The following is a 14,739-nucleotide window of genomic DNA, read 5'->3' as shown; positions in this document are numbered from 1 at the left end:
CAGAGAGAGAGAGAAAGAGAGACAGAGACAGAGAAAAAGAGAGAGAAAGAGAGGGAGAGACAGAGACAGAGAGAAAGAGAGAGAGACAGAGAGAGAAGCTGGGAATGGCAGGGGAGGATGGGGAAGGATGCTGGCTCGCCATCATTAACTTTGGACACTAGGGGGCTCAGGAGCCAGGAGCAGACCTGCCAGCACTCAGGACCGAGCTATCAGTGGCAGAAGGAAGCTCAGGATCCATCTAGTGCAGTCCCTCATTTGATAGATGAGGCAATTGAGGGGGCAGGTCCACGGGCATGATCACACGGACAGTAACAGGTGATTTGTAGCCAGCTCCTCTAAGTCCAGATCCAGCAATATGTGGATGTGTGAACATAGATTCATAGAGGGACCTTAACCTAGAGAGCCACAGAAAGAGGAACTATCTTTGAAGCTGGAGATCCTGGCTTCAAATCTCCCTTCTGTCACTTGCAAACTGGGTGCACTTTATTTAGCCTTTGTTTCTGTGTCTCCAAGATTAAGGAGTTGTTCTCAATGGTCATCAAAGTCTCTTACAGCTCTCTACAGACAATTACCTGAACATAGACTGCCAGCCTGGAAGAAGGGACCTTGCGATTATCTTGTTCAGTTTTCCATTCCTGGACCCCACAAGGAAGAAGGGACTTCTCTCGGGCCCCCGACTCTCCTTCCCCTTTTCTCCACTTCCTCTGATACACTTGTGACTGTCAGGAGCCAAGGCTGCTGGACAGCATCCTAGACAGTGGATCTGTCTAGTGGGTATTTTCAGAGGGAGATGGACAGGAGGAAGCAAGAAGTTCACTGTCCTGGCCTTTAACAATGCAGAGAAACAAGGGGGTGTTGATAAATGGACTTATCCCATTAAATAATGCATGGGAATTCTGTTATTTTGGATACAGAAGTGGCTTCTGAGTAAGTGCACTGACTCAGCTGGTGTGATCTAGACTCCTTATCACTCTTTTGCTTGATAGAAGCCTGATCATCCATCTGGGTGGGAAGTAGAATGGCCTCTGAGCCTGGATTGGCCAGGGGTTCTGGGCTTCTATCCAGGAAAAGACAACCCCATCTTTTACCTGGTCCCAATAATTAGGTTGGACTCTGGGTCTCTCCAGGGCTCAAGGGACACAGTTCCTTGTCTAGAAAGACCATGATCCATCAACATGTGACAGAGATTTATCATATGCTTATTGGTGCTGGGAGCTGAGGCAGGGACAATGTTTAGACTCCCTTACAATCCCAGGTTTCCTTCAAGGATCAGCCAAATGCCATCAATTGGTGGGGTTCTTTACTAATTTCCCTAATTGTTATTGTTCCCTCTAATTAATTTGATTTTTTAAAAGTAATTTTTGTATTTTGTATTCTCCATAGTTGCTAATATTTCTCTCCCCATTTTGTACATTGCATTTTGTTTCTATGTCTATGTCTATGTTCATGTTGTCTCTTTCTGAAGAATGGAATCCCTCTGAAGGCAGGCACTGTTTCATTTTCATCTCAGTACTGATGATGGCTGACACAGAGCAGACACTTAAGAAAACCACTTCTTGATTGGCTTTGAATTATTATATTGCTAAGAATAATAATTATTATTATTGCCATTATTCTTATTTTAGGATGGAAACTCCTTATGGAAAGGTCATATTTCATTTTCATTTTTCTATACCCAGCATCTAACATGGGTGCCTGGAACGTAGTAGGCAGGTGCTTAATAAATGCTTGTGGATTGATTGATTCTTTATGTTCTTCCCCTATAGAATGTAAGCTCTTTGAAGGGAAGGAATCTTTTCATTTTTGCCTTTTGTTTGGTGTTAAAGTAGGTGCTTAATAAATGCTCATGGATTGATTGATGATCTACCCCTGTAGAATGTAAGTCTTTGAAGGGAAGGGAGCTTTTCATTTTTGCCCTTTATTTGGTGTTAAAGTAGGTGCTTAATAAATGCTCATGGAGTGAATAAATGCTTGTGTGCCTGAGACCTGGATGTATTGTTCAATTGATAAATATTCATTGTAAATATTATTCAGACCTCCCTCCGATGCACAATTATATTCCTCAGGGGAGACTTTGGTACACACAATAAAATCCTATCCAGAATGCATATGTTAATAATATAAGAGGAATGGGAGAATATTGAAATCAGCAATTAAGAGTTGCTGGGAAGAATTTCTGGTTATTTTAAACAGACTGCTCTGAGCTGAAAAGTAGCGTGGATAGAAGTCTTGGGAAGTGGGGGAGGGAGGAAGGAAAGAAGGAAGCAAGGAAGGAAGGAAGAAAGGGAGGAAGGGAGAAAGGAAGGAAGGAATGAGGGAAAGAAGGAAGGAAGAAAGGGAGGGAGAAAGGAAAGGAAGGAAGAAAAAAGAAAAGAATGACAGAAGGAATAGAGAAAAGGAGGAGAGAGAAAGAAGGAAAGGAGGGAGAGAAGGAGGAAGAAAGGAAGGACAGAAGGAAAAGAGGAAGGAAAGAAAGAAACAAGGAAAGGAGGAAAAAAGGAGGGAAGGGGGAAGTAAGAAAGGAAGAACAGAAAGAAGAGGGGAGGGAGAAAGGAAAAAAAGGATGGAAAAAAGGAGAAAGGGAAAAAGGAAGAAAAATGGAAGGAAGGAAAGAAAGAAGGAACAAAGAAAGGAAAAAAGATGAAAGGAAGAAAGGAAGGGGAAAGATAAGGAGGAAAAAATGGAGGGAAGAAGGAAGTAGGAAAGGCAGGATAGAAGGAAAAGAGGAATGAAGGGAGAAAGGAAGAAAAAAGGATGGAAGAAAGAGAAAGGGAGGAAGAAAGGAAAGAAAGAAAGAAAGGGGAAAGGAAGAAAAATGGAAGAAAGGACAAAAGATGAAAGTAAAGAAGGAAGGGAAGAAGGTAAGGAAGGAGAAAGGAAAGAAGGAAGGGAAAAGGGGAAAGAGGAAACTACTGCTTGCAAACTATCTCCATTGTTAGCCACCTTGGAAATAAGGTGTTATTATTATTTCTGTTTTTCAGATGAGGAAACTGAAGCAGAGTTTAAATGATTTGCCCAGACTCAACAGCCATTAAGTGTCTAAGACTGAATTTGAATGCAAGTTTTTTGGACTTCAGGCCCAGAAATTCTAGCCTCTGACACACAGCTCTGTGTCCCCATCATTGCCAGTCAGTGCACTTTTTAGTGTCCCAGGAAACTTTCTTAGACCAGAAACTAAAAACCACTTGGTTATCTGTGTTGGTAGATTACATTTTCTCCCTGGGAATTGCCCACATCAATCCCAGGCTCCTTATCCCAAATGGCCCACTGCATGGGGCCCCCTGAGGGAGGAAGCCCTGAGCTTTCCTAACATGCCCTTAAGTCTTGGTCACTTTTCAATGACAGACTTCATTTCCCATGATCCCAATGGATGTCAGAGGTGGGATTTGAAGCGAGGACTCTTCCAAGTGGAACCACCAATGGCAGGAGTACTTTGAGGTCAGGGAGCATCTTTCTTGTTCGTGGTTAAGCTCAGTGGCTAAAACCTGGGGGGTACGAGTCCTACCAGAACGAGTTTCTGACCTCCAACAACTTGGCTTCTAATGGAGAAAGACAACTGTCCAGAGCTGCCTCCTGGGCGTCCTTCTCCCACTGTTAAGTTCTTTCCTGAGCCTCTATTTGGAGGAAGGACTCTTGAGCAGCCATCCTTCATTCTCCAGACTTAGCCACCATGTCCCCTCCGAGGGGACCCCTTTCATAGTCTGTCATCTCCCACTAAGAAGGAAGTTATTGAGGGCCAGGCCAATGGTCTTTTTGCTGCATTGTAGTCCCAGGACGTAGCTCAATGTCCAGTGGGAGGCTCAAATGGCAAGGTGTGAGGCGGAACAGGTAAGAAGGGAGATGTTGAAGAGCTTTGAGGACTCGGTTTCCTCATCTGTAAATGTCAAAGCCCCTCAGTTTTTGATCCTAGTCTCCCAGTAGGCTAAGTGTTCTCTGCCTAGGACAATGGGAAATAGTGGAATGGATAAAGAAGTCAGTTGGGATCAGCCTTGTGTCTTTGGACAACGTGGAGATTCTGAGAAAAATCTTGTAGTGGACATTTCTCCAAGAGTCTGTGGCCCATTGCACGGGGCCCAGAAATCTTCCAGGGCTGCCTGGGCAGTGAGGTGAAGAGCGAGTAAATGGTTTGGTTCCTGGGCACTTTATGATGTGAACTCAAGCAAAGGGAAGGCCGGGAGGAGATTACTAAGCACGGGCTGGGAGTGGGGCTGAGAGCGGGGCCCAGGGAGTGAGCTGAGGACATCCATTGCCTTCTCCCCATCCGTGCTGGCTCTGCCCGTCACAGAGGGTTTGCCGAGCTGCTGAGGGATAATCTCCCAGCAGGTGAAGGGGGCCCGGCGGGAACTGTCAATCTTGATGCTGGCTAGTCATTATCCCAAATACAAAATGAGAAGCAGAGAAAGTGTGGACTAAGCTTTTGCCACCACCCAGGGAGGGGGAATGGCAGGGTTTCAAGGAGCTGGAGGGGAGGGGGCCAGGGCTGACTGATGGGGGTTGGGGGGGGAGGTCATTGTCTTCCCCACAGGCACCTAGAGTGGAGGCTTAGAGCTGAAGGGAAACGGACTTCAGAGAGCAGCCCCTTCATTTCACAGATGAGGGAACCGAAGCCCAGGGAAGTGATTCTGGCTGAATCTGGAACCCTCGTTTTACAGATGCCTCAGTTTCCTCATCTGAAAAAATAAAAGGCTTGGACTAGATGCTCTCTGAGATACTCTCCACCTCTAATCTTGCTCTAGCCCCACTTTGCTTGCCTGTTACATGGGAATGAAAATTTAGTATAATTCAGTGGTCACTTCTTAAGCACCTACTGTGTGTCAGGCTCTGGGCGAGACATGGAGGAGACAAAGGGCAAACAGCCCTGCCCTTCGTGGAACTTGTCTTCTACTGAGAGAAGCCTTAGAATATGGAATGTCAGAGGGACATTAGAACAAAGAATGTCAGAGCTGGGATAGATCTTAGAACAGGGGATGTCAGAGCTGGGAGGGGCTTAGAACAGGGGATGTCAGAGCTGGGAGGGAGCTTGGAGCAGGGGATGTCAGAGCTGGGAGGGAGTTTAGGACAGGAAATGTCCCACTTAGGAAGAGCATTAAGACACAAAGGCAAGCATTTTAGAACCCCTTTTCTCTTCCCCTCTGCTTCTGATATTAAACTCTGTTCTCAAGGCTTTGGGTGTCTTGTAGGGGGAGATAATTACATTCAGAAATTCAACAGTATAAGTTGCCTATGACAAAAGCCATGAGGCTAGAAGGTGGGCCAGACCCCACCTGGCCGTGGGAATCAGGGAAGGCCTCCAGAAGGAGGAGGTCCCAGAACTGGTCCTTGAAGATTGGGGGAGGACTCTGACAGTCAGAAAAGGGCTTTGGAGGCCTCAGGACAGCTGGAGAAGGGAAAATGAAACCCAATGCTCATCTGGGGTCAGGACATTTGGGTTCTACCTCCCCTTATTAGCACAGTGGTCTAGTTAGTGTAAGTCACTTTATCTTTCTGAGCCTCATTTTCCTAATCTATAAAACAGGGAGGATGACTCTGGTACTCCATGAATCACAGGGTTTTCCTGGATAGGAATGGGAGCCATATCTCCCTCGCTGCCAGACTGAACAGTAACCCTGTGGTCATGACATATAGAGACCTAGGACAAGACCTCGACTCACAGAATCACCAAGTTCTAGAACCCAAAGGGTCTTAACATAGAACTGAAAAAAGGATTTCCTTCTACCCCCAAAGTGGCCACGAGCTTTGGCTTGAAGACCAGAGCTGGGCCGGTGAGACTATGGAGGAGGCCCTGCCTCCGGAGGAGGCCCGTGGCCCTTATGATGAATGCTGATTGTCCATGAGGTTCTCCCCAAAGTCACTTCCAATATCCTCATCATTCACAAAAAATTCCAGCCCCGAGTACCCCTTTTGGCCACTGCTCCTTTGTGTGTAGTTGCTGTCTCTATGGGACAGCAGACTCTGATTCACTTTATGTATTTGTATTCCTAGGGTTTAAACACAGTGCCTGGAACTTCATAAATACATAATAAATACCTCCCTTCTTCTCTCCTTCCCTTCTTTTTCTCTCCCTTCTCCCTCCCTCCTTCTGTCTTTTCCCTTCCTTCCTCCTTTTTTTTCTCTCCCTCCTCCTTCCCTCCATCTTTCTCCTTTCTCCCTCCTTCCCTTCTTTTTCTCTCCCTCCTTCTTCCCTTCTTCCCTTCTTTTTCTTTCCCTTCTCCCTCCCTCCCTCTTTCTCTTCCCTCCCTCTCCCCTTCCAGCTCTGACAGTCCCTATTCTAAAGCTCCTCCTGTCTCTGACATTCCCCATTCTAAGACTTCTCTCAATAGAAGGCAAACTTCATGAAGGCCAGGAATCTTCTGTTTTTATCTTTGGATCCCCCTTGTCTCACACAGAGACTGGCACATAGTAGGTGCTTAAGAAGTGCCCACTGAATTACATTGAGTTTTCATCCCCATTTCACAGTCCCAGATTTAAGCTGAGTGAGGTTGAGGTGCCCATAAGACAGCCGGTTTGGGACGTACCCGCAGCTCTTATTGTTGGGCGAGACAGGGCAGGACTTGGGAACTAGATTTAGGAATTCTCTGCACAGAGAAGATAATTGAATCCATAGCAGCTGGGAGATCTCTTAAGAGAGACAGTATGGAAGGAGAAGAGAAGGAGAAGGGTGAGGGCAGAGCCCTGTGGGAGACCCACAGTTAGTGGACACGACCTGGATGAAGGATCAGTAAAGGAGATTGAGAAGGAGTCAGTCATGGAGGAGGGCAGCTGGGAGAAAAGAGTTTTCCATCACAGACAATCAATCAGTTTATTAAATGCCTACCATCTGCTGAGCCCTGTGCTGGGCCCTGGGGATATAGATAACGGCGAATTTCATGATCTCTACTCTCAAGGAACGGCACTGGTTGAATCCGGGCCCTTCTCCCCCTCCCGGGTCTGCTCAGACTCCCACCCTAGGTCTCCCAGGTCTGAGAGCAGAATGCTGACCTTCCCTCCCTTCTTTCCTCCTCCCCTCCCTTCCCTCCCCACATACCCTACCATCCCCCAGCCCACTTTTCCTGCCCCCTCCTAGTCCTCTTATATTTGGAAAGTTGCTGTGATTGTTTTGCCCAGCAGGCAGAAACAATCGAGCCTAACACCTAGTTAGCTGAAATAATTAGTTAAGATAGGAATCTACCAGATGGCGTGCTTTCTCTCTTGGCACTATGGCCTTACCTGGCATCCGGGAGGCAGGAAAAGAGTGTGGGTAGGTGGACATATGGGGCAGAGAGACATGATCCGGTTTGGCCGGGATGTGGAGTGGGTGGAGGTCACAGGATTGCAGCCCTGGTGGAAGGGACCTCAGAACCCCAATAATCTAACTTCCTCATTTGATGGAAACAGAGGCTCAGGAGCTTCCAAGCATCCAAGATAGGGCTCAAAGTCAGGGCCTCTGTTTCCATCTCATCCTCCCAAATCGCCTTCCACCAGGTTCAACTTGATCCAGCCCTTCTTGGTGAATAAGAACAGATCCCATCTCCAACCCAATGGCTGAGTGGGTTCTTCCAAACCAATAAGGAAGGACCTTTTTCACGACCCTCGTTCATCTCCTTCCACCCATTCTAGGAAGAAAGAAACCACATGGGTCCCCACACATCTCACTATCCAATATCTGGGGTATTTTTTTATGAAAAGGGTCATACTTAGGGTGCGGTCTTGACCAAGGACCAAGATGATGTCTCAATAGCTTAAGTTCCTTTCCTCTGTATCTAAGTGTGGTGGTGACTCAGGCCACGGCCCCACAGCAACAGAAGAGCATGATGGTCGTCCTGCCTTCCTCCTTCCCTGTATCACACACAGGTAATCTTCCCTTGTTATCTGGTCCAACCATAAATCCCAGGAAAGGGGGGAGGAGAGATTTCCCTTTCTTGTTTCAAGTTCATACACAGTGAACTGATCAGATAATGGCTATTTTTAGCAGAAATTCCTGGAAGCAGTTTCTCTCTGGGACAGGGGCTGGAGAATGACTGGGCTCTGGGCTATTTATCTCCTGGGCTAGAGACTGCCAAATCTTGACAGCCCTGAAGAAATTAAAGCTAAACAGAAACCAGGGATCCTCCCAAACTGCTTTCCAGCCCCAGGTTCCAGTTCATTCCACCCAGCCTTGGTGGATAAAATCAGACCCAACCCCCAGTCCCATGGCTGAATGAACTCTTCCCAATCTGAGAGGATGGACCTTTTCATGACCCTCATCCTTCTCCTTCCACCCATTATAGGAAAAAAGGAACCAGATGTGTCCCCACATATCTGAACGCCCAACATCTGGGATTTTTTTTGAACAGATCACACCTAGGGTGTGGCCTTGGCCAAAGACCGAGATAATGTCTCAGTAGGATGAAGTCCATCCACCAGGTGGTGGAGTCTCCAAGCACCCAGATGTCTGGCACCATGGACCTGAGGGATTTGGATGTTTGAGAACTTTCCCTTCCTGCAATTTGTCCTCTCCCATGTTCCATCCAGATGTTTGGCATTCTGTTGGCCAAAACATCTGGGTGCCTGGCTCCCCCCCCCCCCTTTCCAATTTCCTTACAGATATTTGGTAATACAAGCATGGAAGTGGGTGGGACCAGGAAGGTGGTTGGGAGGGGCTTGTCTCACAGTTTGGGTGTTTTTTCCTCTGAGGTCAAAATTATTGTCTAGAAGTAGGTTCCAATGTCCTTGGGCTGGAGCCAGTGTTGGAAACTTTTAAGAATTATAGTCAATAATTCAAATTCCTATGGGGTTTTAGGGTTTGCAAAATACTATCTTCACAATAACTCCATGAAAGAATGAGTACAAATCATGTAATCCCTATTTTACAGAGACTGATAAATGCCAGCTTCTTGAGGGCAGGATTTGTTTATTTGTTCCTTCCTTCTTCCTCCCTTTCTTCCTTCCTTCCTTCCTCCTTACCTCCCTCCCTCACTCCTCCTCTTTCCTTCTCTTCCTTTCTCCCTCCCTCCCTTCCTTCCTCTTTGCCTCTCTTACTCCATCCCTCTCTTCCTTTATCCCTTCCTTCCTGCCTCCCTCCCTTCCTGCCTCTGTCCCTCCTTCCTTATTTCCTCCTCCCTCCCTCCCTCATTCCCTTCCTTTCTTATTCCTTCCTTCCCTTTCTTCCTCTCTCCCTCTGCAGACTAACTTAATCATTTGAAGAATGATTAAGAATGAAGAAAGTCATGTAATGGGTGAAAACCATTTGAAGAAAAAACAATTGGTTGACTTTAGGCACACAGCTAGTTCTTATAATAAGAGCTACCATAGCTAACATTAATATGGACCAAGTACAGCCTAAGCTCTTTACAAATATTATTTCATTTGATTCTTATGTAATTAACGTCTCCTTTTTGCCTATGAGAAGACTGATGCAAGCAGAAATAAGTGACATACCCATGTAGTAAGTATCTAAGGCTAGATTTGAATGCAGGTCTTCTTGACTTTAGGCCCAGATCTCTATCCATTGTGCCAGTTTGCCGTCCTTATAAATAAATAAGCTGCAACTAAAGCAAGCACCATGGAGCACTTAGAGCTTGATCAAACATTCAAGACTCCCAAGTCCCCCACTGAATCCTGGGCCATTGCTAATGTTTCTGATCTTTGTCCTGCCACTGGGCAATGACTCTGGAACAGAGGGTGAGATGGATGACTTTGCACAGATCTGTCTCACTTAAATCTAACTCATGTGCAAGTCAAGACATTCTCCTCCAAAAAGGTTTTGGTCCTTTTTAAAAATGAAGGATGAACAACAACAAATAAGTTATTTTATCTGTTTTGTCACAAAATGGGCTGCGTTGTATATTTGGATAATTTGACCTGGCTGGGGAATGTGTCAAGCAGTGGGATAATATTTTTATGGTTGGAAAGGGTCTTGGAGAGTTCCCTGCCCAATCCCTCATTTTTCAAAGAGGGAAACTGAGGATTAGAGAGAGGAAGTTAGTTGGGGGAAAACTAGGACTGGAATCCAGAGCCCTGACACCCATTACATAGCTTGTGATAAGCTAGAACTTTTGTTCTTCCCACTCTAACCTGTATTCCTCAGGGAACCTGATAGAATTGATGCTTAGAACTGGGAGCCAGCTTTATCATGTATCCCTGGAGATTCTGCTTACTTTGAGGGCGATGTTAGAAAGAGGACACATGGAATGTTTATGATTCTAATGTCCCTCCCAGCTCTGACGTTCCCTGTTCTAAGGCTCCTTTCACTTTTGACATTTTATGTTCTAAGGTCCTTTCCAGCTCTGACATTCTCTGTTTCCAGAACCTTTTCACGGACAGTATTCTAAGCCATGAGGTCTCTTACACTTTCGACCTTCTGTGGTCTAAGGATCCTTGTAGTTTCCAGATCTAACCAGTCATCCAGACCCAGCTTTTAGCTCAGTTTTTGCCCCATTCATCCCTGAGTGATTTGGAGTAAACTGATAAACCTTGCTCGTATTTCAGTCGAAAGAGCCCTGGCTGAGGCGCAGGAGATTTAGGTTCCCAGCTCTATTTGCTGTGTGACTGAACAAGTGCCTTCACGATTGCATGACATCTAAGAACACCTTCAGCACCAACATTCTATGGATCTCAAGACTGTTTGGAGGAGGCTGGCAGAGAGACCTCCCCCTCCAGCTGGATTACCCCATTCCCATAAGTCTCTGGGCTTCCTTGTTCATGTGTTGCCCTATGACACAACTCTCAGAAGCTGTGTAATTGAATTTAACTTAATAGTTTTATTGATGTTTCTTGGTGCTGTGGACCCAAAGGCTGCTGGGTAATTTGCACATTTTTAACAAATAAAATAAATAAGTGATAAGTGTAAACACACTTGTTTGAATCCAATTAAGAAAAATCTTTGCATCTTAGTCTCCAAATAAAAGGACAGGGAGAGGGTAGGAATGGAGCACAGGCACAGAGCAGAAGAAAGTAGCTTCTAAAGCTAAGGTCTTATGATTCTGGCATCTTCTAGTACATTACTCACTCCCTGGCTCAAATTGAGGCAGTGCCAGTCAGTCAATCAATCAGTCAATCAATAGACATTTATAAGTACCCAGTATAACCAGGTACTGGGATAGGCCCTAGGTGGGATAAAAGGGCTAAAGATGAAATACTCCCTTGCCCTCAAGAAGCACAAATCCATTCCTGAACATAAAAGGCAGCGACTCTCAGACTCTTATTGGCCGTGGAATTCTCTGACCATTTGCTGGAATCTGTAAACCCTTTTTCAGAAGAAGGTTTTTAAGTGCAAGAAATAAAACACACAGGATTGAAATGGAAATCAATTAGAGCCTTTTGAAACCATCTCTAATTAATCCTATATACATCTTGCTTGTAAATGATTGTTAACATGCTAGCTTTTTAGGAGTAATAGTTATAATGATGGTGGTGGTGGAGGTGATAGTAATAGTAGTAGTGGTAATAATAATAATAGTAGTAGTAGTAGTACTAATAGTGTGTTAGTTGGTAGTAGGTAGTAATAGTAGTGGTGGTGATAGTGGTAGTAGTAGTAGTAGTGATAGTAGTTGGGTAGTAGTAGTAGTAGTAATAGTGGTAGTAGTAATAATAGTATATTAGTCAGTAGTAGGTAGTAGTGGTGGTGGTGGTGGTGGTAGTGGTGGTGGTGATAGTAGTAGGGTAGTAGTAGTATTAGTAATAAGAGCAGGAGATGAGTAGTTATAGTGGTAGTGGTGGTAGAAGTAGTAGTAATAGTAGTAGTAATGCTAGTAGCAGTAGTAACAGTAGTAGTAGTAGTTGCTGGTGCTGGTAATAGTAATAGTAATACTAGTAGTAATAGTAGTGGTGGTGGCAGTAGTATTAGTAATAGGTAGTAGTAGTAGAGATGGTGATTGTGGTAATACTAGAAGTACTGGTAATAGTGGTAGAAGCAGTAATTGTAATAGATATTACTAGTAGTAATAATAATAGTAATAGTAGGAGTAGCAATAGTAATTGTAATAGTGGTAGTGGTAGCAGTACCAACATTTATACAGTTATCCCTTTCCCATTGCAGGGGTTAAGAGGTGTGGTGCCTTCATGATCTGGCAAATCTACATAAAATGTCTTGGCCCTCCCTTCATACCAGGGAAGTCTGAATTATTATGGTATTAAAAGGTAAAATATGTTAATATTATACAATAACATACACGTTTTATGCATTTCTGAGTTTTCAAACTCTTCTGCTGGCCTTAACTGCCAGTCATCAGCAGCATCTGCAAAACTCCCCAAATTCTCATTTAATTTTTAGGTTGACTATGATATATTGAAATCCTCAATGAGAAAAAATATGCAAAGGACAGCACTTTATACTTCACAACTTATTACAAATTATTCTATACATTATCTCATTTTATCCTCACAAAGTCCCTGGGAGGTAAATGCTATTATAATCCCCATTTTGCAGATGAGTAAACTGAGGCAGACAGAGATGAAATGATTTGGCTAGGGTTTCACAGCTAGGAAATGTCAATCAGTCATTCACCAGACACTTATTAGCTGCATACTCTGTGCCAGAAATTGGATTGAATGCTGGGTATGCAAATATGAAAAAGAAAGAATTCCTGTCCTCAAGAACCTTACAAACTAATTTAGGAAGAAAGAACAAAAGAAGAACCTGAAAAGATGGAGAAGAGGGGGAGATACCCAGCTTCAGGGCATGATGGAGTTTAGTCTGAGGAATACGAAACAGTGGAAAATGAAGAGATGGTGGGTCTGGACTAGGACCAGACATGAGGCAAAGGAGGAGGAGCTTTGAGGGGTACTAGGAAGGCTCACTCAGAGAGTTAGCAGGATACAGAATCTGCAGTCAAGAGACTTGTATTCAAATCCTGTGTGTTTCAGGGCAATTGGTCAATCAATCAGTAAACATTTATTAATTGCCTACTATGTTCTAGGCATTCTGGTAAATAATTGACATCTGTGAAGAGAAGGAACAAGGGGTGTCCATAGAGTGAGACCTGGTGCAGAAAAAAGCAGCTGAGAACAATTTTGGGGGAAGGTGGATAGATACCCTGTAAATGTACTCAGTGGGACTGATAAAGGGACCCAGGCTTCCTAGGGGCGGGAGAAGGAAGGAGAAAGCTAGGAGTCAGCATGGTAGTCTGTATCAAGCCCCTGAGCTCCCAAGTGGGACTATGGGAGAGAGTTATCCTAAAGGAGCAAGCTGCAGTTAGAGAGAAAGCCGCCTGTCTGCTTCCTGCACCTTGTGCTCATGTGAGGGGCTCCCCATCGGAGGCCCAGCAATGATGGCGTCCTGTCGCTGCCAAGCCCCATCTGCCAAAAGCAAAGCTGGCACTGCCAGACTGAGTCTGGAGGATCCCTCATAGCAGAGATTCAGGGGTGAGAATTCTCCTTTGCATCCTAGAGCTAGGGCTGGTCACAGTTAAGCCAATTCCGTCCCCTGTCCTCCCCTTCTCTATTCTCTTTCTTCTCCCCTCCCTTTTCATCTCTTCTTCCCTTCTCTCCCTTCTCTTCCACTTCTTTCCTTCCCTCCCTCCTCTCTCTTTCCATTCTTCCTTCCCCTTCCTTTCCCTCTTCCCTTTCCCCTCCTTTCTTTTCCCTTACTCATCTCCCCCTTTTTCCTTCTCTCCTCTCCTCTCCTCTCTTCTCCTTTCCTTTCCTTCTTTCCTTTTTTTAAATAGATGGAGTCACTATCTGTGGACTTTGCCATCCATCCTCCTAATGCATCGTAAGGAATATAGACCATTTTTGGCTTTTTATTATTCACTAGATATATATATATATATATATATATATGTATATATATCTACACACACACACATATATAGTTTCTTGAGTTTTTTTTTCTTGAGAACTTTACTTATCTGTTGCTGCTCCCAGGGTTTGGCACATAGTAAGCCCTTATTAAAAGGTTTTCTGTTTTATTCCATTCCCTGAGAAAACTGAGACGAAGAGAGGTAAACCCCAGAACCACAGAGAAAATTAGTGACAGATTTGGGGGATGACACAGGGTAACTTCCAGCCTAAGGCTCTGGCTTCTGCTCGATGCCTTCCTGATCCAGGGAGGTCCTGGGAAAATGTCTGCTTTCTCCTGCCTAGAGAAATAGTTTGGGGTGGCCACTTAGCCCTGGACCACTGGGCCCCGGGGCTTAATGTTGGGGATCCATTGTGGGAAAGGGTCTGTCGGGTTCTGAGGAGATAGACACAAGCTAGGCCCAGACCAACCTCAGGCTCCATTCTGATGTGCCTTGCCAGCATCCAGGGACCTGGGGGGGGGGTTGATGTTTCTGTGCTCTGGTGGTGGGGAGGGGGTGAAAATGACTGCTATTGCTGCTGCAGGTGGGCTGATGTTCCATAAACTCCAGTCCATGGGAGAGCTCAGGGTCAGGGTCATCCCATAAACTTGACTTCCTTGGAAGATAATCCTCTGATGAGGAACATTTGTATTCTGCTTGAAGGATGATGGGAGAAAAAACTAAACATGGCAAGTCCCTCTGTCTCCCCCTTCCTCTTATATTAATGAGTCAGGGGCCATGTAACCCAAGGAAAAAATAGCATAAAATGCTGATAAATATTCAGGAAACTGCCTCCCCAAGCTGTCTTTTCATAAGGTCATAGATTTTGAGCTAGAAAGGATTTGAAAAAGCCTCTCATCCATTTCCCTCATTTTATGGCTGAGGAGACTGGAGCCAGGCCTCCAAAGTGGACCCCAGGTCACAACTGGGCAACTACTCCTCCCTTCGAAAAATCAGATCTCAGCACTCTCAGACTAAGGGCCATTAATCAGTGTTTTATTGC

The sequence above is a fragment of the Sarcophilus harrisii genome, chromosome 1, assembly GCF_902635505.1.
Source record: "Sarcophilus harrisii chromosome 1, mSarHar1.11, whole genome shotgun sequence".
In the NCBI taxonomy this organism is placed as follows: Eukaryota; Metazoa; Chordata; class Mammalia; order Dasyuromorphia; family Dasyuridae; genus Sarcophilus; species Sarcophilus harrisii.
This window is presented reverse-complemented; position numbering follows the sequence as displayed.